We start from the raw sequence: 27562 nt of genomic DNA, 5'->3' as shown, positions 1-27562 counted from the left end.
TACAGATGAGGAAACTGAGGTCCTGAAAAGTTTAAATGACTTGCCCACAGTCACAGAGAAAATAAGCTTTGGGAATTTTTACAAAAGCAGGTATTCTGACTCCCCATCCAGTACCTGCTGCCTCTGTTGCACAGAGAAATCAGCGAGCGAGACCCAGACATAATTTGAAATGTGGATTTATTAGCACGTGGCTGCAAGGGGTATGCACACCCAAATCAAGCAGCCCCAATCAGGGGCAGAGCTTGAGTTTATAAAGGCAGAGTCCACAGAGGAACCGGTCAGGGGTTGCGTAAGTGGGAAGTTACAGAAGCCAAACAAGCCATTGGTTAATCCTGCCTTTGGGGCCATATAAGGATCATGGAATAAGATTGGGGCGGGTATCTTTCTTGGTGGGTTTTCTAAGGCGGGAACTCCTACTTTTGTGAAGAAGGGCATACAAGGTGAAGGTCAGAAAACAAAATGGAGTTCAGCACATGGAGTTCAGTACTTCACCTCTGTCTTGATTTTCCTCTGAGGCATAACTAATAATTCTTTCTCTGGTGGAGAAAAATAGTTGCAACATAGTGGAGTTTGGGGGGGAGATATGGGGACTACCCCTGTATGTGTGAGAACAAAGGACCTTAAGATCTTGGCTAAAAGGTTAGACTTCCCCTGCCCACTGCAGTCATACACAAAGTGTGGTTTTGGTAGAAAACACCTTGTGAGAGGAGCAACCAGACAGCAGATCATGAGAGTGAAAGCTATGGGGCCACTTGGGGATGAGTATGTAATTTGATGTCATTACTCATTCAGTTAGCATTTGTTAAGGGCTTACTAAGTACCAGATACCAAACTAAGTGCTGGGATGACAAATACTAGCAAAAGAGAAAAACAGTTCCTGACCTAAAGGAGTTTCCATTCTAATGTGGGAAGATAAAAGAAACTGAAGATGAGGGGCTTGCAATCCTCAACTCTAGGTTACCCACTATGGGAATTTTCAAAATTGTGTAATCTACAAGAAAAACCACTGAAGCAGAGCTCTGAGCCCATGGCACTTTATTCAACAGTCCATCATCCCCTGTAATGAAGGGGACCTCAGATCTTCCTCGTGATCTGAGATGCCCCCTTCCTCCAGAGCCTTAGTTTTACCACGGTTGATACCTGGACAATAGAGGTGAAGCAGACCAAAAATACAGAATCCCATTAGTTGTTAGACCTTGTCTGTGACCATCTAGCAGGGTCTACTTAAAATACAGAATCCCATTTGTTGACAATCTGGCAAATGAGCAGACCTTAAGAGACCTATCTTGACCTTTCAGGAGGTCCTAACAAGCCAACGAGCAGACTCATGGGCTGGGTTGGTAAACAGGTGTCAAAACATCCACATGGACAGATGGGCCAGTAGAAAGGCAGGCCACCAGGGTCAGTTATTGACCAAGTGCTCATGGTCATCTCCCTATGTTGGGCAACAGGGGGATGACAAGGGATGGAGGAACAACAAAAATAACTGGGAGGCTTTCCATGTTACTGAGTCACCTCAGCCACTCTGGGCTGGGTCTCCATGACAGGGAAAGAAAGAGTGGAGGTCCTCTAGTTAGCTTCCTGTGATTAAACAAGTGAACTTAGAGTCTGTGGTTCACAGCTCTGAGGCCTACTATCAGAACTTACGATCACCACGTCATGGAACAATACCAAAATGATTAATACTGATTGGAATAAAATAAGGGTGCAATTAATCATCTATCACATGCCACTTGCTTCTGTTCCTGTGCTAGTGTGAAAGTTATCCCACCAGGTCAACTCAATTCCCTGCTAATTTTTATCTAATTATCATTTTCTCCTTTATACCACAGGACAATCTTTTCTTTTTCATTGACTCTTCAAGCCCCTCAGCAGCTATTCCAGATCTTAACCTTGTTTTCCTTTAGCCTCAGGCGATTCTCAGACCTTTCTCTCATTTTTTTGCATCAAATCTCCTTGGGGCACCATTTGGCAGCTGATTTTCACAAGAGGCAGAGCCAGGACTCCCCCATTTGCCTGGGGACTCTCAAACACCCCAGTGATTTTCTCTCTGTAGATCCCCAGATGGGTGTGAGACCTGTTGGTCCTTTTCTCAGAAAAGCCAAGCTCCCTCCCTCATGAGAAAGACAGACCTTTCCCACTCACCCTCCAAGCTGTTGCTGGGCTAGTAAGCTAATTCACTGCTCCAAAATTGGTTCTAAAGCTTCATTGCAAGGTTGTCTGGAGGGAAATTTGGGAGGGCTCAGAGGACTTTCTGCCTTAAGCTGGCGGGGCTCAGGGGAATTTCTGCCTTACTCCACCATCTTATCACTCTGAAGTCCCCCTGTCTTATCTCATTACTATAAACAAAGCTCCTGGGGGGCAGGGTCCTGGTTTAATGTAAGCATTGTATCTCCCTCAGCACTAAGCACAGGGCTATGAAAACAGCAGTTGGGTAAAACAACTAATAATAGAAACAACAAAAATAATAGCTCGAATTCACATAGTGCTTTTTAGGCAGCCAGGTGTCACAGGGGAAGGAGGGTTGGGCCTGCAGGCAGGAAGACCTGAGTTCAAATACCACTTCAGACACTTGTTGTGTGGCTCTGGGCCAGTCACTTAACCCTGTTTGCCTCATTTTCCCATCTGAAAAGGAGCAGGAATAGGAAATGGCAACCTACTCTAATATGTTTGCTAAGAAAACCCCAAATGGGATCAGGAAGAGTCAGACAAGAGTGAAAGCACTGAACTAGCACAGTATCAGTACAGAGTACATGACTTCAGTTTGGACAAGCTGTGTTTAATGCCTATAGGACATCCAGTTCAGAGTGTCCAATAGGCACTAGAGGTCAGGAGAGAGGTTAGGGCTGGATCAGTGAAGCTGAGAAGCCTCTGCATAGAGGAAATTATTGAATCCACGTGAGCTGCTGAGATCATGAAGAGAAATACAGAGATAGAAGATCAGTGAGCCAAGAAATTAATGCACCAAGTCTTCCGGTAGCAGGTGGCCCATTGAGGTAGACCATGAAGTATTGGAATAAATAGAGAGGAGCAGGGAGGACATTATAGGTTAGAAAAAATATAGAAAAAATAGTGTGATCTGAGGTTAGGAGGTTGAAATGAATATGAGGTGTTTGGGGACCAGCCTGATGTGAGAGATCTGTATGAGGGAGGGGAGATGAGGTGGAGTGGACACAAGCTGGATCACAGCTCTGTGCCCTTCAATGTGTGGTTGCCCAGACTCTGAGACAACACTCCTGGTTCCTAGGGCTAAGAGGTCAGTGGGAATTGTTTTCTGGCTCTATTATCCTGCTCTTCACTGCCAACATACTTAATTATTCTTAGCATCTAACTGGTGGGGTTCCTGTCAGCCATGATCTGGACCGTGAAGTGGAATCACTAGCCAGCTTTGTACAACAGCCTCACTCTATGTTTATACCTCATACACCTCGTCCTTGTGCTTTGTGGTATTCCTAGCTCAGGTAAGTTTACTTTAGTCTCTCCCACTGCGGCCTCCACAGATCACTACCCACTGATATTTCAATTCAACTAAACGTCAATTCAAGAAACACTTATTAGTCCCTATTACACTCAGAAGCCTATATTGTAACACTAGCGGAGGTACAAAGTTTACATAAGGCATGGTCTCTGATGTTAGGGTCATTGTCCCCCTCCTAGGTATCTCCTCTGCTATCTGCATATTGGGGTTTTCTTGGCAAAGATGTTGGACTGGTTTGCCCCTTCTTTCAGCTCATTTTACAGATGTGGAAATTATGGCAAACAAGGTTAAGTGACTAGCCCAGGGTGACACAAAAAGAGCAAAGACAAAGAAAGCTGAGAGCCCTTCTTTGATGGAAGCCCAGGTCCCTCTGAGCTTTCTGAACCACCTGGAGCTTTCCCCACGGGGAGATCATTTGGGTCTGAGGTTTCCCACTGACAGGTTGTGGGGGACCTGCTTTCTGGCCTAGACCCAGAGAACTGGGATAAAAGGCCTGTACTGAAACCCAAGTCGCATGTACTGAGGAGGGTATGGAGTGCCTAAAGACTTCTCTCCAATCTTCTCCCCATACACTATATACATGAGCCAAACAACAAACATTCAGTAAATGTCTCCTATGTGCCCAGTCCAGTGTTGTTGGGAAGACAAAAAAAGTGCTCATGAATTTTGCTCCTAAGGAGTTTAGAGTCTATGAGAAAGTGAGGGGAGAGGCACCAGATGGCATACATATGGGGCAGCTGGATAGTACAGTGGAAAGAGCACCAGCCTTTGAATTCAGAAGACCTGAATTTAAATCCTGCCTCAGACACTTACTAGGTGTATGACCTTGGGCAAGTCCCTTTAGTGGCTGGATAAGGGTGGAGTGGAGTGGGAAGAGACTTGAGGCAGACAGACCCACCCACAGGGTATTGCAGAAATCAAAGCATGAGGTGAGGTCAGACTGCACTAGAGTAGTGGCTGTGTGACAGGAGGCAAGGGGCTTAACAGACAGATGTTTCAAAGGTGAAATTGAGAGGCCTTGCCAACGGATTAGATGTGGGGGATGAGAGATAGTGAGGAATCCAGGATGACTGTTAGGTTGTGAGGCTAAGGGGCTGGGAGGGTGGTGTTGTCCTCTACAGTCATATTGAAAATAAGACATGGGGAGTATATAGGGGGAAAGATAATGAGTCCAATTTTGTACATATTGAGTTTAAGATGTCTACTGGACATCTAGATTGAGATGTCTGAAAGGCAGTTGGAGATCTGACATTGGAGGTCAGCAGAAAGACTGAGGCAGGAAATGTGGACTTGAGAATCATCAGCAGAGAGACAGTAATTAAATCCATGGAAATTGATGAGATCATCAAATTAAGTCCTGTAGAGGGAGAAGAGAAGAGCCCTGGGCACAGAAGTCTGAGAGACAGCTCCAGTTAGAGGGCAGGGTCTGGATGAGGATACAGCAAAGGAGACAGAGAAGGAGGAGCAGTCAGCTAGGTAAGAGGAACACCAGGAGAGAGAGGGCATCCTAAAAACCTAGAGGAACCAGAATATCAAGGTGGAGAGAGTGATCAGCAATGTCAAAGGCTGCAAAGAGAACAAGGGAAAGGAGGATTGAGAAAAGACATTTGGATTTGGCAGCTAAGTGACCATTAGTGACTTTGGAGAAAGCAGTGTCAGTGGAATGAGGAGGTCAGAAGCCAGACTGTAAGGGGCTAATAAGAAAGGGTAAGGAGAGGAGGAGGAGGCACTTGTTGTACAAGGCCTTTTGGAGGAGCTGAGCTACAAAGGGCAGGAGAGATATAAAATTTGTATCTCTAATTTATCTAATTTATCCCCATCTTACAGATAAGGAAACTGAGGCAGACAGATATTCAGTGCCTTGCCCAGGTTAAACAGCTAGTAAGTGTCTCAGATCAAGTTTAGATTCAGGTCTTCTTTACTCCAGGAGTAGATCTCTCCCACTCCGCCACCTAGTGGCCGCGTGAGCATGTTGGCTGAGAAGAGCTAATGTCTTCAGGACACCAGTGTCCAGTCTAGCCAGAGCCCAGACTCGTAGGAGTGCATTCAAGTGCAATAGATGGGAAAGGCAGGATGGCATCAGATTGTAGAGGGCTTTGAATGCCAGGAGGAGAAGCCTGAGCTTCAACCAGAAAGAAGTAGAAAACCTTTGAAGACTTGTGAAGAAAGGAGCGGCATGGTCACTTCTAGATAAAAATAACATGAGCCCAGAGCCCAGGCCAAGTGGGAAAGGGGACTGCAGGTGGGGATCCAGAGTCAGGAACACATGTCAGTCAAGTCAGTCAGTCAGTCAGTCAACAAGCATTCATTAAGGTCTTAAGGCATCTTGGTGGCAAAGCAGATACTCAGATGTGGAGCTGGGCACACAGGAGTCCCAATCTTGCTGGACATTTATTAACTGTATGACACTGTGCTGGTCACTTAAACTCTCTCTGCCTCAGTTTCCTCATCTGTCATATAGGAATAATAACAACTAGCATGTCTGTAGCACTTGGAGGTTTGCAAAGCACTTCACAAAAATGACAGCTTTTTATTTTCAGCCCTGGCAGGTGGGCACTGCTCCTAATCCAGTTTTACCAATGAACACACTGGGGCAGGCAGAGTTAAGGGACTTGTCCCAGGTCACACAGCTAGTGAGTGTCTGAGGCTGGATTAGAACTCAGGTCTTCCTGCCTCCAAGTCCAGCGCTCTATTTACCCACCTTGCATCTCCCCTATTAGGAGGGTTGTTGTGAAGGTCTAGTGAGATAATAATGATAAAGCCCATAGCACAGTGTCTGACAATAGTAGGTGCTACGGGAAAATGAGTGATTCTTATTATTATCATTTTGCAGGCATGTGGTGAGCACTGAGAGTAAAAAGAAAACCCAAAACACAGTCACTGCCCTCAAGGAGCTCTCATCAGAATGGAAGAAATAACCTGCAAATATCTATACACTTCAGGTAGAGAAAAGTGCAGTGGAGGCGTCTTGAAGCCAGTGCAAAGATGCAGAGGTAGGGGTGATGGAGAGCAGTGTCCTGAATGAGAAGAGTAAGGCCAGTGTGACTGGACATAGTACCTATGAAGGAAAGTGAAGGGATAAGGCTGGGCTGGGAGGTTGGGGCCAGGTATGGAGGGTGTTAAAAGATGGAGGCATTTGTATTTGGTCCTAGAAGTACCAGGGAGCCACTGAAGTTTCTTCCAGAATTGACAAGAGCCTTCATATGTGGGAGGAAACAGGAAGCAGGTGAGAAGGACACCAAGGCTGTGACCCTCAATGGATTAGAAGAATAGTAGTGTCCTCAATAGAATAAGGGACAGTTGGAAGAATGGTGGGTTTGGGGGGGCAGAGCCAAGATGGCGGCATGAAAGCAGTGACTTGCTTGAGCTCTCTCCCAAACCCCTCCAGATACCCATAAAAAAATGGCTCTAAACAAATTCTGAAGCAGCAGAACCCACAAAAAAGACAGGGTAAAACAAATTTCCAGCCCAAGGCAGCCTGGATGGTTGATTGGGAAGGCTTATCACGCCGGGCTGGGAGCAGAGCACAGTGCGGCATGGGCTCACAGGCCTCAGCGAACCTGGAGCAGGCCTCAGAGGACTGAATCACAGGTAGCTGTGGCGGCTTCCAGACTCCTCAATCCACGAACGCCAAAGACAACTTAGAAGGTCAGTGGGAAAAGCCTGGTTTTGCGGTGAGAGAAGAGCTAGGTCAGAGTCAGTTCCAGAGCATGGGCTCTGGGGCAGTGGCTGCATCCTGAGCTTCGGCCCACTGACTGAGGGGGAATCAAGTGGCTGATCAGAGGGGGACTGCAGGGATCTCTTTGCCAGTGCTAAGGCAAGAATCTCTTGCTTTGCCCCTGTTTGAATCTGGGTCACAGTTCTGGGTGGTGGTCCTGGGGTGAGGAGGAGCGCTGGCATGGTGGAGCTTGTAGTGGAGGCAGAGAGGAAACCCTCCTCACAGTTCCAAGAGAGGAAAGACGGCTTGTGGCCAGTCACTCAAAGACCAGAGCTCAGGCCAGGAAAAGAGTAAATACCTCCACCCTTAACATACCACCTTGGAAGAACTGAAAATTTACAGGTCCCTACAAGTATCTCTGAAAACAGCTATACAAACCCCTGAAGCTTGGGACAGTACATTCTCCACATTGGAAGCAGACTTTTACCTTAACAAAGAGTTTAAAACTCAAGTAATTGGCCGGGATCATGAGCAAACCTCACAAAAAGTGTCAGACTATATTATCTTACTTTGGTGAAAAAGAAGATCAAAACACACAACCAGAAGAAGACAACAAAGTCAAAGCTCCTACATTCAAAGCCTCCAAGAAAAATATGAATCAGTCCCAGCCCTTGGAAGAGCTCAAAAGGGATTTTGAGAAGCAAGTAAGAGAAGTAGAGGAAAAATTGGAAAGAGAAATGAAAGTGATGCAAGAAAATCATGAAAAGCAAGTCAATAGCTTGCTAAAGGAGACCCCAAAAAAATACTGAAGAAAATAACACCTTAAAAAATAGCCTAACCCAAATGGCAAAAGAGGTCCAAAAAGCCAATGAGGAGAAGAATGCCCTAAAAAGAAAAATTGGCCAAATGGAAAAGGAAGTCCAAAAGATTACTGAAGAAAATACTTCCTTAAAAATTAGAATAGAGCAATTGGAAGCTAGTGACTTTATGAGAAATCAAGACACTGTAAAACAAATTCAAAAGAATGAAAAAATAGAAAACAATTTGAAATATCTCATTGGAAAAACAACTGACCTAGAAAATAGATCCAGGAGAGAGAATTTTAAAATTATTGGACTATCTGAAAGCCATGATCAAAAAAAGAGCCTAGACATCATCTTTCAAGAAATCATCAAGGAAAACTGCCCTGATATTTTAGAACCAGAGGGCAAAACAGAAATTGAAAGAATCTGCAGATCTCCTCCTGAAAGAGATCCCCAAAGGAAAACTCCTAGGAATATTGTAGCCAAATTCCAGAGTTCCCAGGTCAAGGAGAAAATATTGCAAGCAGCCAGAAAGAAACAATTCAAGTATGGTGGAAACACAATCAGGATAACACAAGATTTAGCAGGTTCTACATTAAGGGACCTCAGGGCATGGAGTATAATATTCCGGAGGGCAAAGGAGATAGGATTACAACCAAGAATCACCTACCCAGCAAAATTGAGTATAATTCTTCAGGGGAAAAAATGGTCATTCAGTGAAATAGAGGACTTTCAAGCATTCTTGATGAAAAGACCAAAGCTGAATAGAAAATTTGACTTTCAAGTATAAGACTCAAGTGGAACATGAAGAGGTAAACAGGAAAGAGAAATCATAAGAGACTTATTAAGGCTGAACTGTTTACATTCCTGCATGGAAAGATGATATTTATAACTCATGAGACCTTTGTCAGTATTAGGGTGGTGGGAGGGAAAAAATTATATGTATGTATAGATAGATAGATAGATAGATAGATAGATAGATAGATAGATAGATAGAGGGCACAGGGTGAGTTGAAGATGAAGGGGTGATATCTGGAGAATAAAATTAAGGGATGAGAGAGGATGATACTTGGAGAAGAAAGGGAGTGGTAGAATGGGGTACATTATCTCACACAAAACAGACAAGAAAAGGTTCTTACAGTGGTGGGGAAACGGGAAGGTGGAAGGAAATGAGGGAATCTTATTCTCATAGAATTTGGCTTAAGGAGGGAATAATATACACATTCAATTGGGTATGGAAATCTATCTTACTCTACAGGAAAATAGGGAAGGAAGGAGACAAGAGAGCAGGGGGATGATAGAGAGAAGGGCAGATTGTGAAAGGGGTAATCAGAAGGAAGTGCTTCTGAGGAGAGACTGGGTCAAAAGAAAGAATAGAATAAATGGGGGGGCAGGATAGGATTAAGGGAAATAGAGTTAGTTTTTCACAACATGTCTACTATGGAAGTGTTTTGCATAACTGCACATGTATGGCCTGTATTGACTTGCTTGCCTTTTCAATGAGGGTGGGTGGGGTGGGAGGAAGGGAGAAAATTTGGAACCCGAAGTTTTAAAAACACATGTTTAAAAAAAATGTTTCCAGATGCAACTGGGAAATAAGAAATACAGGAAATGAGGTAGAAATCTATCCTGCCCTACAGAAAATAGAAGGGGAAGGGGATAAGAGAAGGGCGGGGAGAGATAGAAGGGAGGGCAGACTAGGGGAGGGGGTATTCAGAATGCATGCCATCTTGGGGTGGGAGGTGGGGTGAAAATATGGAATTCAAAATCTTGTGGTAAAAGTAAATAGATTTATATACCAATAAAATAAAATAAAATAAAAAATTTAAAAATTTTTAAAAAAAGAAGGGTGGGTTTGGAGGGAAAAAGAATGATTTGTTTTGATGAGATAAGTGAGATTTCCAATGTCTAAGAAATCTATGTGACTATGAGTATCAAATTATAGGGAGTCTCTGACTGTAGGCAAGATGATTTAGAATAATACCGGCTATTATTTCTCATATGTCTTTAGATTTATGAGGATGATGGTAACTACTACTAGTAAGAGAAGTAGAAGAGGTAGATAGGTGGCCTGGAGTCAGGACAGACATGATTTCTTTCTCTTTTTTATTAATTAATTTATTTGATTTATCAATAATCACTTTCATATGCTTTTGAGTTTTAAATTTTTCTCCCTCTCCCACCCCGCCTATCTCCCCAAGACTGCATGCAATCTGATATAGGCTCTACATATACATTTCTATTAAATATATTTTCACATTAGTCATGTTGTAAGAATTAGAACCAATAGAAGGAACCACAAGAAAGAAGAAACAGATCAAAATACAAGAAAAAAAAGAGCAGATAGTATGCTTCGATCTGCATTCAAACTCCATAGTTCTTTCTTTGGATGTGGGTAGCATTTTCCATCATGAGACTTTTGGAGATGTCTTAGATCCTTGCATTGCTGAGAAGGGCGAAGTCTACCAAAGTTAGTCATCACATTAATGTGACTGTTACTGTGTACAATGTTCTCCTGGTTCTGCTCACTTCACTCAGCATCAGTTATTACAAGTCTTTCTAGGTTTTTCTGAAGTCCCCCTGCTCCTCATTTCTTATAGCACTATTATACAACACAATACTATTGTATTCCATTACATTCATATACCACAACTTGTTCAGTCATTCTCTAATTGATGGGCATTCCTTCAATTTCCAATTCTATGCCATCACAAAAAGAGCTGCTATAAATATTTTTGTACATGTGGGTCCTTTTCCTGTTTTTAAGATCTCTTTGGGAATAGACCTAGAAGTGATATTGCTGGTATGCACATTTTTATAGCCCTTTGGGCTTAGTTCCAAATTGTTCTCCAAAGTGGTTGGATCAATTCACAACTCCACCACAATGCATTAGTGTTCTGATTTTCCCACATCTTCTCCAACATCTATCATTTTCCTGTTTTGTCATATTGGCCAGTCTGATAGGTGTGATGTGGTACCTCAGAGTTGTTTTGATTTGCATTTCTCTAATCAATAGTGATTTAGAGCATTTTTATATGACTATAGATAGCTTTAATTTCTTCATCTGAGAACTGCCTGTTCATATCCTTTGACCATTTACCAATTGGGGAATGATTTGTATTCTTATAAATTTAACTTATGGGGCAGGTAAGTGGTGCAGTGGATAGAGCACTGGCCCTGGATTCAGGAGGACCTGAGTTCAAATTCGGCCTCAGACACATAACACTTACTAGTTGTGTGACCCTAGTCAAACTTCTTACTTCAAAAATTTCAAAAACAGAATCCGTAGATAATCTATATATTCTCTATATATTTTAGAAATGAGGGCCTTATCAGAGCCACTGGTGGTAAAAATTCTTTCCCAGTTTTCTGCTTCCCTCTTAATCTTGGTTGCACTGGCTTTGTTTGTGCAAAAACTTTTCAATTTAATGTAATCAAAATTATCCATTTTGTATTTTATAATGTTCTCTATCTCCTATTTGGTCATGAATTCTTCTGTTCTCCATAAATCTGACAGGTAAACTATTCCTTGCTCTTTCAGTTTGCTTATAGTATCAGAATTTATATCTAAATCATGAACCCATTTTGACTTTAGTTTAGTATATGGTGTGAGATTTTGGCCTATGCCTAGTTTCTGCTATACTCTTTTCCAGTTTTCCCAGCAGTTTTTGTCAAATAGTGAGTTCTTATCCCAGAAGCTGGGTCTTTGGATTTATCAGATAGTAGATTTATCAGGTAGTAGTAGAAATGGAGTGGTGAATCACTCCCGACCTATTCCACTGATCCACCAGCCCATTTCTTAGCCAGTACCAAGAAGTTTTGATGATTGCTACTTTATAATACAATTTAAGATCTGGTATGGCTAGGCCATCTTCCCCTGCATTTCTTTTCATTAGTTCCCTTGATATTCTGGACCTTTTGTTCTTCCAAATGAATCTTGTCATTATTTTTTCTAACTCTATAAAATAATTTTTTGGTAGTTTGATTGGTATGGCACTGAGTAAGTAAATTAGCTTAGGTAGAATTGTTTTATTATATTAGCTTGGCCTACCCATGAGCAACTGATGTTTTTCCAATTATTTAGATCTGACTTTATTTGTGTGAAAAGTGCTTTGTAATTGTGTTCACATAGTTCCTGGGTTTATTTTGGTAAGTAGATTCCTAAATATTTTATAATGGATAGACATGATTTCTAATACAGCCTCATATATTTACTAGCTTTGCAACCCTGGACACCTCATTTAATGTCTCTATGACTCAATTTCCTCAACTGTAAAAAGGGGATAATAATAGCACCTATCTCCCAGAGTTGTTGTTAGGCTCAAATGAGATAATATTTATAAAGCCCATAGCACTTATTTCAAACATAGTAGTCATTAAAGCATTAATTATTTCCTTCCTACTACTAATGTGATGTAGAGATAATAGTGTCATGATCTCCATTCTACAGATAGATTGATGCAGGTTTGATGGTGTATGTGTGATGATATTTGGCAAAAGGACACAAAAAGAAATAATTCTCATTAATCCAGACTCCTTCATGTCTCCAGACCTTGGTTCAGATCCCCTCATATCACCATCACCATGCATCCCTCTAGCTGAGAGGGACATAAGTAGGTATGCTAATCAACAGGATGGTATCTGGAGCCTCAGGTGTGATAGAGACATTTTAAGGTATAGTTCTTATAAACAAATATCTAAAAGCAATAAAGAGGAGGCAGGATGATGGAGTAAATGTAGGAACTCACCTCAACTCTTCCAAATTCCCCTGCAAACAACTTTAAATAACACCTCAAAATGAATTCTGGAGTGGCAGGACCAGTCAAAGGATGCAGTGAAATAATTTTATTGCCTATGATAACTTAGGAGGTTGGGAAGAAAGGTCTGTCCCACAGGGGCATTTCTATATATTATTAACAAAGTCCAGCAATAGGTGATAGAGAAATTCCTTTTAAAATAATTATAGGTGATGTAAAATATTTGGGAGTCTACCTGCCAAGACAAATTCAGGGACTATATGAACATAATTATAAAACACTTTTCACACAAATAAAGTCAGATCTAAATAATTGGAAAAACATCAGTTGCTCATGTGTAGGCCAAGTTAATATAATAAAAATGACAATTCTACCTAAGCTAATTTATAGATCTAAACAATTGGGAAAATATAAATTGGTCATGGGTAGGCTGAGCATTAGCATTAGCATTAAATAGCATTTTTTGGTGTGTGAGGCAGTTGGGATTAAGTGACTTGCCCAGGGTCACACAGCTAGTAAGTATCAAGTGATCAAATGTCTGTGGTCAGATATGAACTCAGGTCCTTCTGATTCCAGGGCCAGTGCTCTATCCACTATGCCACGTAGCTGCCCCTATTAAATGACATTTCTACTTAAATTAATGTATTTATTCAGTGCCATTCCAATCTAACTACCAAAAACTTATTTTATAAAGCTAGAAAAAATAATAACAAAATTCATCAGGAAGAACAATAGGTCAACAACATCAAGGGAGTTAATGGAAAAAATGCAAAGGAAGGTGGCCTACCGACACCAGATCTAAAACTATATTATAAAGTCTTAATCTTCAAAATTACTTGGTACTGGCTAAGAAATAGAATGGTGGATCAGTGAAATGGGTTAGGTACATAACACACAGTAGTCAGTGATAATAATAATCTACTGCTGGTAATCCCTAAGACTCCAGCTTCTGGAATAAGAACTCACTATTTGACAAGAACTGATGGGGAAACTTGAAAAGAGTATGGCAGAAACTAGCCATAGACCAACGTCTTACACCATATACCAAGATAAGGTCAAAATAGGTATGTGATTTAGACATCAAGGGTAATACTATAAGCAAATTAGGTGAGCAAAGAATAGTTTACCTGCCAGATTTATGGAGAAGAGAAGAATTTATGACCAAACAAGAGAAAGAGAACATTATGAAATGCAAAATGGATAATTTTAGTTACATTAAATTAATTTTTTTTTACACAAAGTCAATGAAACCAAGATTAAAAGGGAAGCAGAAAACTGGAAAACAATTTTTATAGCCAGTGTCTTTGACAAAGGCCTCATTTCTCAAATATATAGAGAACTGAGTCAAATTTATAAAAATACAAGCAAAAAAAAGAATACAAGTCATTCTCCAACTGATAAGTAGTCAAAGGATATGAACAGGCAGTTTTCAGATGAAGAAAGAAAAGCTATCTATAGTCATATGAAAAAATGCTCTAAATCATTATTGATTAGAGAAATGCAAATTAAAACAGCTCCAAGGTAACATTTTATACCTATTCGATTGGCTAATACGACAAAAAAAGGAAAGTGATAAATATTGGAGAAGACGTGGGAAAATTGGAATACTAATACATTGTTGGTGGAGTTATGAACTGATCCAACCATTCTGGAGAGCAATTTGGGAACTGTGCCCAAAATATAACGGTGCATGCTCTTTGATCCAGCAATACCATTACTAGGTCTATATCCCAAAGAGGTCCTAAAAACAGGAAAAGGACCCACATGTACAAAAATATTTATAGCAGCCTTTTGTGGTGGCAAAAAATTGGAAACTGATAGGATGCCCATTAATTGGGGAATAGCTGAACAAGTTGTGGTATGTGAATGTAATTGAAAACTACTGTTCTATAAGAAATGATGAGCAGGCAGATTTCAGAAAAACCTGGAAAGACTTATATGAACTGATACTGAGTGAAATGAGCACAACCAGGAGAGCATTGTACACAGTAATAGCAACATTGTGTGATGACCAGCTTTGGCAGACTTAGCTCTTCTCATCCATACAATGATCTAAGACAATTCCAGAAGACTCATAATGGAAAATTCTATCCATGTCCAAAGTAAGAACTGTAGAGTCTGAATGCAGATCAAAGCATATTATTTTCTCATTGTTCTCCTCCTCATGGTTTTTCACTTTTGTTCTGATACTTCTTTTATAACATGAGTAATGTAGAAATAGTTTTAAATTGATTGTACATGGATAGCCTATATCAGACTGCCTCACATCTTGGGAAGGGGAGAGGGGACATAGAGATGGCAAAAAAAAGTTTAGAACTCAATATCTTATCAAAGTGAATGTTGAAAACTGTCTTTACATGTAACTGGAAAAAATAAAATACTATTAAGTTGAAAAAATATAGAGAGGATATACCTTATTTAGTTTAGTTTAGAGTTTAGTAATTATGAAAGCATCCATAGAATAGGATCACAGAATTAAGGTTGGGAGGGACCTTAGAGGACACTAGTTCAATTTCCTTCATTTTACAGAGGAAGAACTTAAAGCCTAGAGAATGAATAAACAAGTAGTAAGGAAGCACCTAATAAGCTAACTGAATAGCTAGAAATAAAAGAAAACCTTTTGTTTAGTACATGCTACATACCAAGCACTAGATACACAAATACAAAAATGAGATAGTTCCTGCCCTTATGGAGCTTCCATTCTAACAGGAAGAGATGAGTGGGGGCCAGGGAAGAGAACTGTGCTTTGGGATGTTTAAGGAGTGGAACATAAGGGCCAGTGGAACAGTAGAGCAGTCCATTGACACACTTTCCCCAGAGGTTATGGTTAGTGTTGCTTCAGTTACAGTGCTCAGAGCAAGATGTGGAAAGGTAAGGACAGTGTTTGAGGCTGGGGGAAGATGATGGACCCACAGCATCAGTTACCAAGAGGATTCTGAAAGGGACAGAAGGACTTGCCTGGAGTCTCACAGGAGGGTGATGGCAGAGTGAGGTCCAGAAGCCAAGCCTCTCAGCTGTCATAGATTCTCTGCTCATTACACTTTGGGAGTGTCCTGGTAAAGTCTAGATACTTCTGGCAGGGACTGGTACATTAAGCCATCTTCTGTCATAAAACCTTGGCAAGAATGAGTCTGTCAGACCGTCCCCAATGTTAGCCAAGGGAGACCCAGATGAGGACACCAGACAGACCTATCCATCTATCCAGGTGACCAGACTCCACACCTCCCCAGGGAGCTGAACCACTCCTCCACATAGAGCCCTCACCTGACTCTGTGGCCCACCCTCCTTCTAGCTCAGCTGCACAGACAATAATCACATAAGGGCCAGGCAAACACCAGCCCAGGAGCCTGGGCTCCCTCTGCACTTGTAAGTTACCCATGGGCAGTGGCAGAGCAGAGGCTAGTACAGGACCACCCTAGAGGCCATGGATGACATTTGTTGCCTTCCTGTCCCCACCCCCAACCCTCCAGTATCCAAAAAGCTTCCCTCCTTTTCTGACCACAGGAAGGAGTCAGGAGAGAGAACGTCTTGTCTCCAAGGGGATCACAGGAAGGAAGGTGATTTTCCAGAAGTGGGCCCACAGCAGAGCAGCAGCTGATCCAGAAGTCAGACCTTCATCTGCTGGGGCCCCCAACCATACAAATAAACACTTTTAATGCTGGGCCTACATTGCCCTCTGATTTTCTTCTACTTTGTTTCTAGAATGCCAGAAAAAAAAATTCTCAGTGACTGGTCCTGATCAGCTCATTCAGGCCAAGTAGGGGGAAGACATCACACTGTCCTCTGAACTGTCCCCTAAGAGAGTTGCCCGCTATGTGACTGTGAACTGGTTCAGAAACCAGACCCTTGTGCACAGCTTCTCCACTGGGGAGAAGCAGCAGGAATCCCAGGGCACTGAGCTCCAGGGGAGGATGGAGCTGCTGAAACATGACATGGCAGGGGGGAAGGTGACCTTGAGGATCCAGCATGTCCAGGTCTCTGACTGTGGTCAATACACTTGCTGTGTTCAGTTACCTGACAATTATGATGAAGCCCACTTTGAACTGCAGGCAGCAGGTAGGTCCTGCATGGTTTATGGGTTTCTTCTGAATCAGAGACTCTTCGAGCTGGAAGTAACTTAAAAGAGCATCAAGTCAAAACCCTTTCATTTAACAAATGAGGAAAGTGGGACCCAGAGAGGGGAGGGTCTTTGCACAGGATCATACAATTCGGAAATGTCTAGACTGAGAATCAGACCCAGCTCTTCTCACTCCAGATCTGGCCGTTTTCTTCTCCCTGACCCATGCCTTGGATTCTCCGTGCATGAAATCACAGGCTTCGAGAAAGGGACAAACTCATTTTGGGAAGTGAATCTTAATTTATGGATTTAATTCTCTTCCAACCTTCAAATCCTTCAGGCCTGGAGTTTCCCACTAGAAGATGGTGGAGGTCTCCCCTCTGTCCTGGAGCTCAAAAACGGGGATGATTTTATTCTTTTTCAAAGATGCCAGGCCTCAGCTGGTCCTCCAAAGCCATACACTGAGTAGTGTAAGAAGGGTCTGAGGCCTTCTTAACTATCATTTGCATGGCTTCTCTCCACATTGGCCTAGTGACAAATGTTTCCTAGATGCCTTTTCTGTGCCCAGCCCTGTGCTAGCTGAGGCTGTAGGAAAGAGAAGGGAGGAAGGCCTGGCCTCATGGCTTGATGGAGCTGGAGAGATATAATACTTAATCTGATTAAAAACATTACTGTATGGCAGAGTGAAAGGGAGTGTGTGGCAGAGTGGGTGGAGTGCTGGACTTGGAGGCAGGAGGAACTGGGTCCAGATGCTGCCTCTAACTCTTATTCTCTGTGTGACTATGGGCGAGTCACTGAATTGCTTCATGTCAATTTCAATACGCAAGACATTTATAACTGTTGCCACTCTGAGGGAGTCATAGGCCTTTAATGGATATTCTTGGATCCTCAGTAGTTCCAATTTAATATATTTTAATTCATATTAATTGAATTCATAATTATGTAAAATATGGTCATTGGTTTGAACACAATGGAAATACGCAGTGAGATTTCAAATAATGCAACGATTTCAGGAGATTCCTTCAGCAAACTAATCTGGACCTCCCTCTATAATGAAGTGATAGATCATTTGGGACAAAGCTTAGTTCAGTTCTAAAAACTTTTATTTCAATGCAATTTAGTTCAATTTATATTTATTTATGTATTTAGTTCAATCCCATATAATTTAGTTCCATCCAACAATTGCTATGTACAGGCACCTATACTTTGGAGAGGAGATAGAGAGTTTGGATAAGACAGGTCCCCCCTGCCAGGAATAAGGCAGCTTAGGATAGGAAAGCGAGAGACATCATTAGGACATACAGTAATACAAGGTAAGTGTATGAGAAAGGTGCAAAATGAAATGAGATGTGAAGACTGATGAGGAAGGTGTTTGTGACATAGGAATCAGTGAAGTCTACCTAGAGGTGGTGGTGATTACATTGGATTTGAAAGGAAGAGGAGGAGGAAGGGCATTGGCAGCACAAGGAACTGCATGAGCAAAGGCTTGGCAACAGGAAGAGGCCTGAGCAGGGCCATGTGCAGGGCAGAGGAGCCTGGCGGCTGATGGAGAGTGCAGGGAGGCAGTGGAGGTGGAGAATCATGTGTGGAAGCTAATGGAAGACCCCAGCAGGGGATAAGGAGGGCGTGGGCCAGTGTGGTCCTGGAGGGGATAGAGAGGAAGGGAAGGCTGAGAAAGCTGTTCTAGAGGCAAGATGAAGAAGAATTGGAAGTGGTTCCAGGTGAGGGAGAGAGTGAGCATCAGAGATTCCTCAAAGGGCAATGGGTGAAGCATAGTGCCTCTGATATAAGAATGGTGAAATCAGAAGGAGGGGCAGGCTTGAGAAGGACAAACATAAACTCAGTTCAGGGAGTGTAAAGTGCTGAAAAGATATCTGGATGGAGACATTCTGAGGGGAGGTAGAGATAAGGGTGCTGAGCACAGAAGAAAGTCTGGGCTGGAGAAGGAGATCTGAATGTCATGTGGTTTGAGGCAGTAATTAAAGTTATGGAGGGAACAAAATTGCCAAGAGCACAATTGTTGAGAGAAAAGAAGATTTAAGATAGAGGCTTATCCAACATCAACCTTAAGTTAATGTAGAGATAAAGATTCTAGAAAATAGAGAAGAAACTGTCAGAGAAATGGGAGGAGAACCAGGAGAGTGTCTTGTCTCTGAGGTCAATGGAAAAGTAAGAGAAAATCACTGAGAGGAGGTTTGGGACAGCCAATAACATCAGATACTCCAGAGAGGCCAAGGACAATGAGAACTCACAGGAAGTCCCCAAGATCCGTGTGTGAGGAGGCCAATGAGGACTTTGGAGAGAACATTTCAACAGAATGGTGTGAGGGAGAAAGCCAGACTGCAGGGCACAGATGGCAATGGTAATGAGCGTGGTAATGAGGCAGTAGAGACTTCTTAAGTGTTGGCAAATTTGCCCCCAGTTTTAGGATTGAAGAGATAGCTACTAGATGGGGGTAAAAACATCATGGAAAGCCTTAGAGCTGGAGAGTGTTAAGCCAATGGGAAGGAGCCATTGGAAAAAGAGACCCAGAAGATGAATGAGAGAGGGGGTGATTATAGAGCAGGGTCCTAGGGGAGGGAAGGAGAAAAGGGGACAGGATCACTGGCATTAGGAGAGGAATCAGCCTTAATGAGCAGGGAGGCCTATCCTTTGTGGGCAGAGGAAGAGAAGGGACTGAGTGAGGATGCAGAGGAGCTCTGAGAATAAAGCAAGGAAAGGGAGAGGCCTCACACTCAGGCTCACACCGCACTGTCTCACCAGGACTCAGCTTCCTCACAGAACCTCAGAGCTGGAAGGGAGCTCAGAGATCACCTAGTCCAGCCAGCCACTGAAAGGAAAGCCCTGAAATGTCTAAAATATCCGGGGTGCATGATCATCTAGCCCCTGGCTGAAGACCTTCAGGAGAAGGAGGCCTTGGCCTCTTCTTATTTTTAAAATTTTTTTTTATTCTGAACTTAAGAAATAAAACACGCATTTTTATAACATAGTAGAATAGGACTAAAAAAAGCTGAATGCACATCAAATTGCAAATCTATTATTTACAACTTGCAATTCCTTTTAAATATATAATGTTATCATGTAACTTTTTTTCCTTTCATTTTCCTTCCCCCTCAACCTAGAGATGGCTATCGTTAGACTCAAATATGTATATATGTATAAAAATCGTTCTATGCATACTTCTGCTTACTTCTTTCTCTAGATGCAGATAGCATCTTCCTCCATAGTCAAAACAGCTGAATTGCTCAAAGTTATTCTTAAAACAATATTGCTGTCACTGTATACAACATTCTCTTGGTTCTGCTCTCTTCACTCTCCATTACTTCAAACAAATCTATCCTTGGTCCCTACTGAGGCAGCCCCTCCCACCTGGGGCGGCTCACCTGAGCTGGAAGCCTCAATAGGCCTCCTTATCACTTCTAGCTGTTGCTCCCAATTCAGCCCCTGGAACCAAAAGGAAGAAATCAAGCCCCTTCCCCAGAACACTGGTTCATCTGGTGAAAGTCAGAGATGGGGGGTGGGCTCTCTAAGCAGTTGGAGGGCTGTCTGTACGCCACAAGCAGATCCTACAGTGTTATCTGGTTCACAAATGTCTTTATAGGAGTTAAGCTCATTTCCCCACCTGGACAGTGAGCTCCTCAGTGACAGGGCCTACATTGTTTGGCTTCTCTCCCCTGCTCCTTCCCTACCCTAAGACTAGGACAGGTCTGGGCAGGCTCATAGAAGACTCTCAGTAGGGACATCTTACCTCCATAGAAAAACCCTTCTCTGAAGGATTTTAGGAAGAGTCCTGAGGCAGGAAGGATACAACTGCAGTCTGGGGACCAGGTTTAACCCTGGCTTTTGGCATCAGCCACCCTCAAGAGAGTGTCCCTCTGGCCATGGTGTCAGCTCAGAAGATAATTAGTCCCCTGAAAAATCTGCCACTCTGTAGAACAGAGCTGTTCCAATCTGGCATTCCAGGTGGAAGGGACTTTACTTATCATTAAATCCAAAGGTCATTTCACATTTAGGAAACTGAGACCCAAAGCAACAAAGGGACTTATTTACCCTAAATGCCTGAGAAGGTCCAGGTGTGGGATGTGACCCTAGTTCTCCTGACTCCAAATCCAGCTTCCACTTTTGTTTCAAAGAGGGGGTCTCCATTTCCTCCTTTCACCAGTCTTTCTAGGACAGGCTGCCACATTCATCTCCCTAAAACACAATTGTGGTCATGTCACTTCAGCTACTCAAGAAACTTCCATGGCTCCCTATTGTCTTAGAGTCCTCCACTATCTGGCCCCACCATAACTGTACAATATCATGGCCCCTCCCTCTACTCTATTGTCCATGTTACTGATGAGGACATTGAAGCACTGGGCTCCTGGGAGGTTGGGGGAAGGGAAGTTTATTGAAGAGGGGAAAGATGCTGACAGAGACTATTTTGGCATTGAAGACTGTCATCTCTGGATGACAGAGGTTATCCAACCCTCTCCCCCCACCCCTATTTACAAAGGAAGAGACTGAAGTCCAAGACCTGTCAAAGGTCAATTAGCCACCAAGTGACAGTCACAATTTGCAACTAGATCTTCTGATTTTCCAAGGCTGGGGCTGTTTCTGCTCTCCTATATCACACTGCTGCCCCCAATCCCCTCCTTTTATACATGGTCAAACCAAGGTCCAGAGAGGGTAATGGACCAATGTGACAATTTAGTGGAGGGCTGATCCCAGGGCTGCTGGAGTCCAGGCTGCTCAGCTGAGAGCCAGAGAGAGCTTCTCAATGGGGATGTAAGAACCAAACCCAGAATGGACTTCAGAAGAGAGCAGCATCCTCTGGAATCAGGAGACCGGGGGCCTAGTCCTGTCCCTGTCATGACCTTCATGTAATCCCTTGGACAAGTCTCTTCCCCTCTCTGCTCTCTGGCCTTCTGTCTAATGATGAGGTTGACTAGATGTGATCTAAGGTCTCTTCATCCCCTGAAAGTCTCTGAATATAAAAGGACACAGCTGTGAGGTAGTGGGAAGAGGCCTGAATTGGGAGTCAGAGGACCCAGGCTTCAGCCCTGGCTCTGTGACTTATGAGCTCAAGGATGGAAGGCCTCTCTCTCCCATTTTCCTCTGTGAAAACTGAGGCAGCTGGGCTAGATTCTCTCCAAGCTCTCTTCCAGTTCTGACATTCTCTTCTCTGAAGTCCTGAGGAAGCTTGTTTTTGCAGGGGATGTTTAGAAGCTGGTGGAGGGGGAGGAAGACCACACCAGCTGGGCACAAAGCCACCATCCTTGCCCAAGATTTCCCGAGTCCTGTGCCTTCTATGCTCCCACCCCTACCCTGGGCCACAGGGTTTCCCTCCTCTGATTCCCAACATTTTAGGGCTTATTTTCAGAGAATCTCCACGGATCTCAGAAGACACTTCCCATGATTGTTGCTGTATTCTTGGTGGTCTTCCTTGGTTCCCTCTTCGTGATTTATTTCTTCTTCCAAAGAAAACTACAGATAATGAGAGGTAAGAGAAGGACTTCCGTTAGGCCTTTAGTCCTTCCATCACCCCCCCAGACCCTCTGATTGTTGCTGTGAGAGGAATCTGAGGATCCTGATTTGCTGGACTAGGGCCCCCTCCCTTGGCTCTGAACATATGGTCTTGCCCTGGGTCAAATGTTTTTCAAACATTTATCTTAAATCCATATTGTTTTAAATGGTTATTTCTTGTTTTTTTTTTAAATTTAAAGCAGTATTACATTTATTTTATCAAGATATTGCTAACCCTTATAAAACAACTGATTTTTTTTTTCATTGACAGCAGAGGTATTTCAACGTGGCCAATTCCAGCAGAGAAACAGCAGGGACCAGCAGGGATCCCCCTGCTTCTCCTGAGGACCTTCAGCTTCCCCAAGGTCTGCCAGCCAGAGAACCTATCTCCCCTTTAGGGATACAGGAAAGGAAAGGTGGGGCAGCATGACCACAGAGCGGCACCTATAAAAACCCTTTCTTTTATGCCTGCCTTGTTTCCCTGGGACTTCCAGCAATAATGGAAGGGCAGTCCTCTCTTTCCCCACCCAAACCCATATCAAAGACAATGGGTTGCAGCTCATAGATGCCTAAGCAAGCCAGAGCAAGCCTGAAATCTCAGGCCACTTCTGCCTTTCCATTTCCTCCTTGAGCACTTCATTGACTGACCCGCGGCAGAAGTGAGCATTTCACTCGGCTGGTGGCATCATGGAGGGTAGAGACTTCAGAATTTTGGATTTGGTTGAGAGTTGCCAAGAGCAAGATTTCTGCAGAAGCGCCCTGCTCCCAAGTAGGCTGGCCACCTCTGAAGGGACTTCAGAGGGCCATGCCAGGCTGGCCAGGAGACCCGGACCCATCCACAAAGCCTCTCAGTGCAGACTCAAAGTTCATCTGAAATACCTGTTCAAAGGTTCCACACTGGGTGTTTGCCTTTCAAAGTCAGTCATTTAATATTCATTAAGTGCTTATGATGTACCAGGCCCTATGCTAAACCCTGGGAATACAAAGGCTAAAGCCTTCAAGGAGCTCACCATCTAATGGGAGAAGCAACAAGGAAATAGCCATGAACAGGCAGGATACATACAGGATAATCTGGAGAGAACTCCTAAAGAAATCACTAAGAGTAAGGAGGACTGATGACTGGAGGAGACAGTGAAGCTGAGGACTTTGTGCAGCTCTGCCTCACTTAGAGCCATTTCAGGAGCAAACCGTGGTTGTGATTTGTCCTTAATTCTGGAAGAAGACCAAGACATCAGGGAGATGATGACGTGACTTGCATTTGACTTTGATTTGAGTGAGAGAGGGCTGTGCAGTCACCAGCCTCACACTCTCCTGCAGAGTGATCGGGGTCTAGCAGTCAGGACAATTGGAGATGGCCAAGGATGCAGTGGAGACCTTCACCCTAAGGTCTTTCCAGCTTCTCACTTTGAGTGAGGCAACACCCATTCTTCAAGAATTGAGTCTAGGGATGGCCTCTTTAATTTAAAAAAAAAAATCAAACTGAGTGGAAGATCCTCAGGGTTGCTGGCCAAAAGAGAAATAGACACTGTTTACATTCACTCTGAGCCAGGAGGGCCCAAAAATGAACATTAAGTGGTGCTTGGCCAGGGACCTATTGTCCAATCCATGAGAGCCAGAGTGAATTGGGTTTAGGGCTTGGTCTTTGTGAAAGAAATCTAGCCAGTAAACCCAAGTTAACTAGGTAGCTTTGGGCCATCAAAATTTATCCTCCTTTGGGCAGAGGAGGAGAGGTGAGGAGAGGAGAGCAGAGGAGAGGAGGGGAGTTCAGGAGCAAGTCAGGACAATGGACTCTGCATAGGGCCTTATGACCTAAATAGTAGTTCAAGGAAGAGTTGGAAGAGTGAGCCCAGAGGGGCTATTTATGGAATGAGTTTGTTCCTTTGGAAAGGAGACTGAGTTTAGAGTCAGAAGCCCTGAAATCAGACCTTCTCTCCTTTCACCACTTAGAAGCTATGTGACCTAGGACAGTCCCTGCCCCTCTCTGATCCCCTTCCTTCATCTCTCAGGCTGTGAGAATAACCTTTGGGCCTCCCTGCCAGGTAGTCAGGAGGCTCACAAGACAGCATGGCTGTGAAGGTACTCTGTTAGCTGTCAGGTCTTAGAGAGAAATCAGGGGCTATTGTTTTGTTCCCTGTCCATGCAGGTCTTCCTGGTGCCAGCAGGGGACCACATAGCAAAGCTTATAAATTAGGATTCAGTGTAATGGAATACTATTGTGCTATAAGAAATGATGAGCAGGCAGACTTCAGAAAAGTATGGAAAGTCTTGTCTGGACTGATGCTGAGTGAAGTGAGCAGAACCAGGAGAACATTGTACACAGAAACAGCCACATTGTGTGATGACTGATTTTGATAGACTTAGCTCTTCTCAGCAATGCAAGCACGCATCTCCAAAAGACTCATGATGGAAAATGCTATCCACATCCAGAGAAAGAACTATGGAGCCTGAATGCAGATAAAAGCATACTATTTGCTCTTTTTTTCCTTCTATTTTGATTTGTTTCTTCTTTCTTGTGGTTCCTTCTATTGGTTCTAATTCTTCTTTACAACACGACTAATGTGAAAATACGCGTAATAAGAATGTATATGTAAAGCCTATATCAGATTGCAAGCAGTCTTGGGGAAAGAGGAAGGGAGGGAGGGAGGGTGAGAAAATTTGAGACTCAGAAGCTTATGGAAGTGAATGTTGAAAACTAAAAATAAATAAATTAATTTTTTTTTAAGTTAGGATTCAATTAAACAATGAAAAATAACCTACAACAAACACTGAAGGCAGAGTAGAGTAAACACACAGATGGACAAGGACTTGACTCTCTTTTCCCATTAGGATCCTAGAACCTCAGCAGACCCCCAGAAGAGAAGTCAGGGGTTATCTAGTACAACCCCTGTCAGAAGAATGAAATCCCCTACCATCCAGCCACTCCTCATAGGCAGCACATAAGATAACAAAATACTCTAGCTTCTTTCACATCCATCTCTAGACAAGAAATATCTTTCACTCCACTTGGGGACCCAGTATTATTTGGTGCTAGCTACATGAGACGGTTCCTGCTACTCTAAGGGTTTCCATTTGGCCCTATTCACAATAAGCTGCAGGGAGGAGTATAAAGCAGCTCCAGCAGATCCTGACTCCCAAGAATCCAGGATATTCCTTTCCTCCAAGGTCTTCCCCCTATGACCTCTCCTGAATGATCTAATGCGGCAGAAGCTTAAAGGATACCTTAGGCTTGGGTGGGATGAAGGGCCCCTACTGCTCTGATGTCCTTCTTTATTGGCAAGTCCATAGATGATTACTTTCTTATTCACCCCATCCTTCAGGAGCCACAGTCAAAACTTCCTCCAGAAGAAGATATCAGTGCTCTCTGCCCCCTCAGCAGGGAGTCAGGTTCTGTGACTTCTCCCCTCATTCTCAGAGTAACTTTTTTGTTTTGTTTTTAATTTGTGGAATAAAACAAACATTTCCATAAGATAATAAAATAAAAAGGTGATTGCATATAAAACAGTAAATCTACTATGTACAACTTGCTATTCCTTTAAAATAAACAACAAAATTACAATATAAATTTCTTTTTTTCTTTCCCTCATCCCCCCCAGCCTAGAGATGGCTATCATTAGACATAAATATATGTGTGGATATATATGTGTGTGTGTGTGTGTGTGTGTGTGTGTGTGTGTGTGTATGCATGTATGTATGTATGTGTGTGTGTGAAATTATATGTGTAGGATTATTCCATTATTTATCAGCTCTTTCTCTGGAGGCAGATAGCATCTTTCTTCCTATGTCCTTTATGGTTAATTTGGATATTTATAATAGATAAAATAACTTATTCTCTCAAAGTCATTCTTAAAACAATACTGCTTTTACTGTGTACAATGTTCTCTTGATTCTGCTCATTTCACTCATCATTTCATGTAAGTCTCTCCATGTTTTTCTAAAATAATTGGCCTCATCATTTCTTATAGCACAGTAGTATTCCATCACAATCATAGATCACAACTTGTTCGGCCATTCCCCAATTTATGGGCATCCCTGCAATTTCCAGTTCTTTGCCACCACAAAAAGAGATGCTATAAATATTTTTGTACATGTGGGTCCTTTTCTCTCTTTAGGATGCAGACCTAATACTGATATTGTTGCATCAAAGAGTACAAACAGTTTGGTTGCCCTTTGGGTATAGTTCCAAATTGCTCTCCAAAATAATTGGATGAGTTCACAACTCCACTAACAATGCATTACTCCTCCAATTTTCTCGGATCTTCTCCAACATTTATCATTTTCCTTTTCTGTCATATTAGTCAATCTGATAGGCATGAGTGGTACTTCAGAGTAGTTTCAATTCGTATTTCTCTAATCAACAGTGATTTAGAGCATTTTTATATGTGACTATAGAGAGCTTTAATTTCTTCATCTGAAAACTTTCTGTTCATAACCTTTGGTGATTTATCAATTGGAGAATACCTTCTATTTTTTATAAATTTGACTCGGTTTCCTATATATTTGAGAAGTGAAGCCTTTATCAGAAACATTTGCTGTAAATCTTTTTTTCCCTAATTTTCTATTTTCCTTTTAAGTTTGGTTGCACTCGTTTTCTTTGTGCAAAAAAAGTAATTTAATGTAATCAAAATTATTAATCTTGCATTTCATAATGCTGTCTCTATCGTGTTTGGTCATAAATTCTTCCAATCTCCATAGATGTGACAGGTAATTCCTTGCTCTCCTAATTTGTTTATCACCCTTTATGTCTAAATTATGTACCCATGTTGACCTTATCTTGGTTATATGGTGTGAGAATGTGGTCTCTGCCTAGTTTCTGACATACTATTTTCCAGTTTTCCAAGCAGTTTTTGTCAAATAGTGAGTTCTTATCCCAGAAGTTGGGGTCTTTGGGTTTATCAACAGTAGATTGCTACGACTGTAGTCATTTATTACTGTCTTGTGTACCTAATCTATTCCACTGATCCACCACTCCATTTCTTAGCCAATACCAAATAGTTTGATGATTGCCACTTTATAGTATAGTTTTAGATCAGTGTGGATAAGCCACCTACCTTTGCAATTCTTTTCATTAATTCCCTTGATATTCTCAACCTTCTGTTCTTTCACATGAATTTTGTTATTATTTTTTCTAGCTCTATAAAATAAGTTATTGGTAGTTTGGTATGCATGGAATAAGTAAATTAATTTAGGTAGAATTGTCATTTTTATTACATTAGCTCGGCCTACTTATGAGTGATTGATATTTTCCAATTGTTTAGGTCTGACTTTATTTGTATGAAAAGTGTTTTGTAATTGTGTTCACAGAGC

Source organism: Phascolarctos cinereus, unplaced genomic scaffold (genome assembly GCF_003287225.1).
Source record: "Phascolarctos cinereus isolate Bilbo 61053 unplaced genomic scaffold, phaCin_HiC Scaffold_726;HRSCAF=1367, whole genome shotgun sequence".
NCBI classification, from domain to species: Eukaryota; Metazoa; Chordata; class Mammalia; order Diprotodontia; family Phascolarctidae; genus Phascolarctos; species Phascolarctos cinereus.
This window is presented reverse-complemented; position numbering follows the sequence as displayed.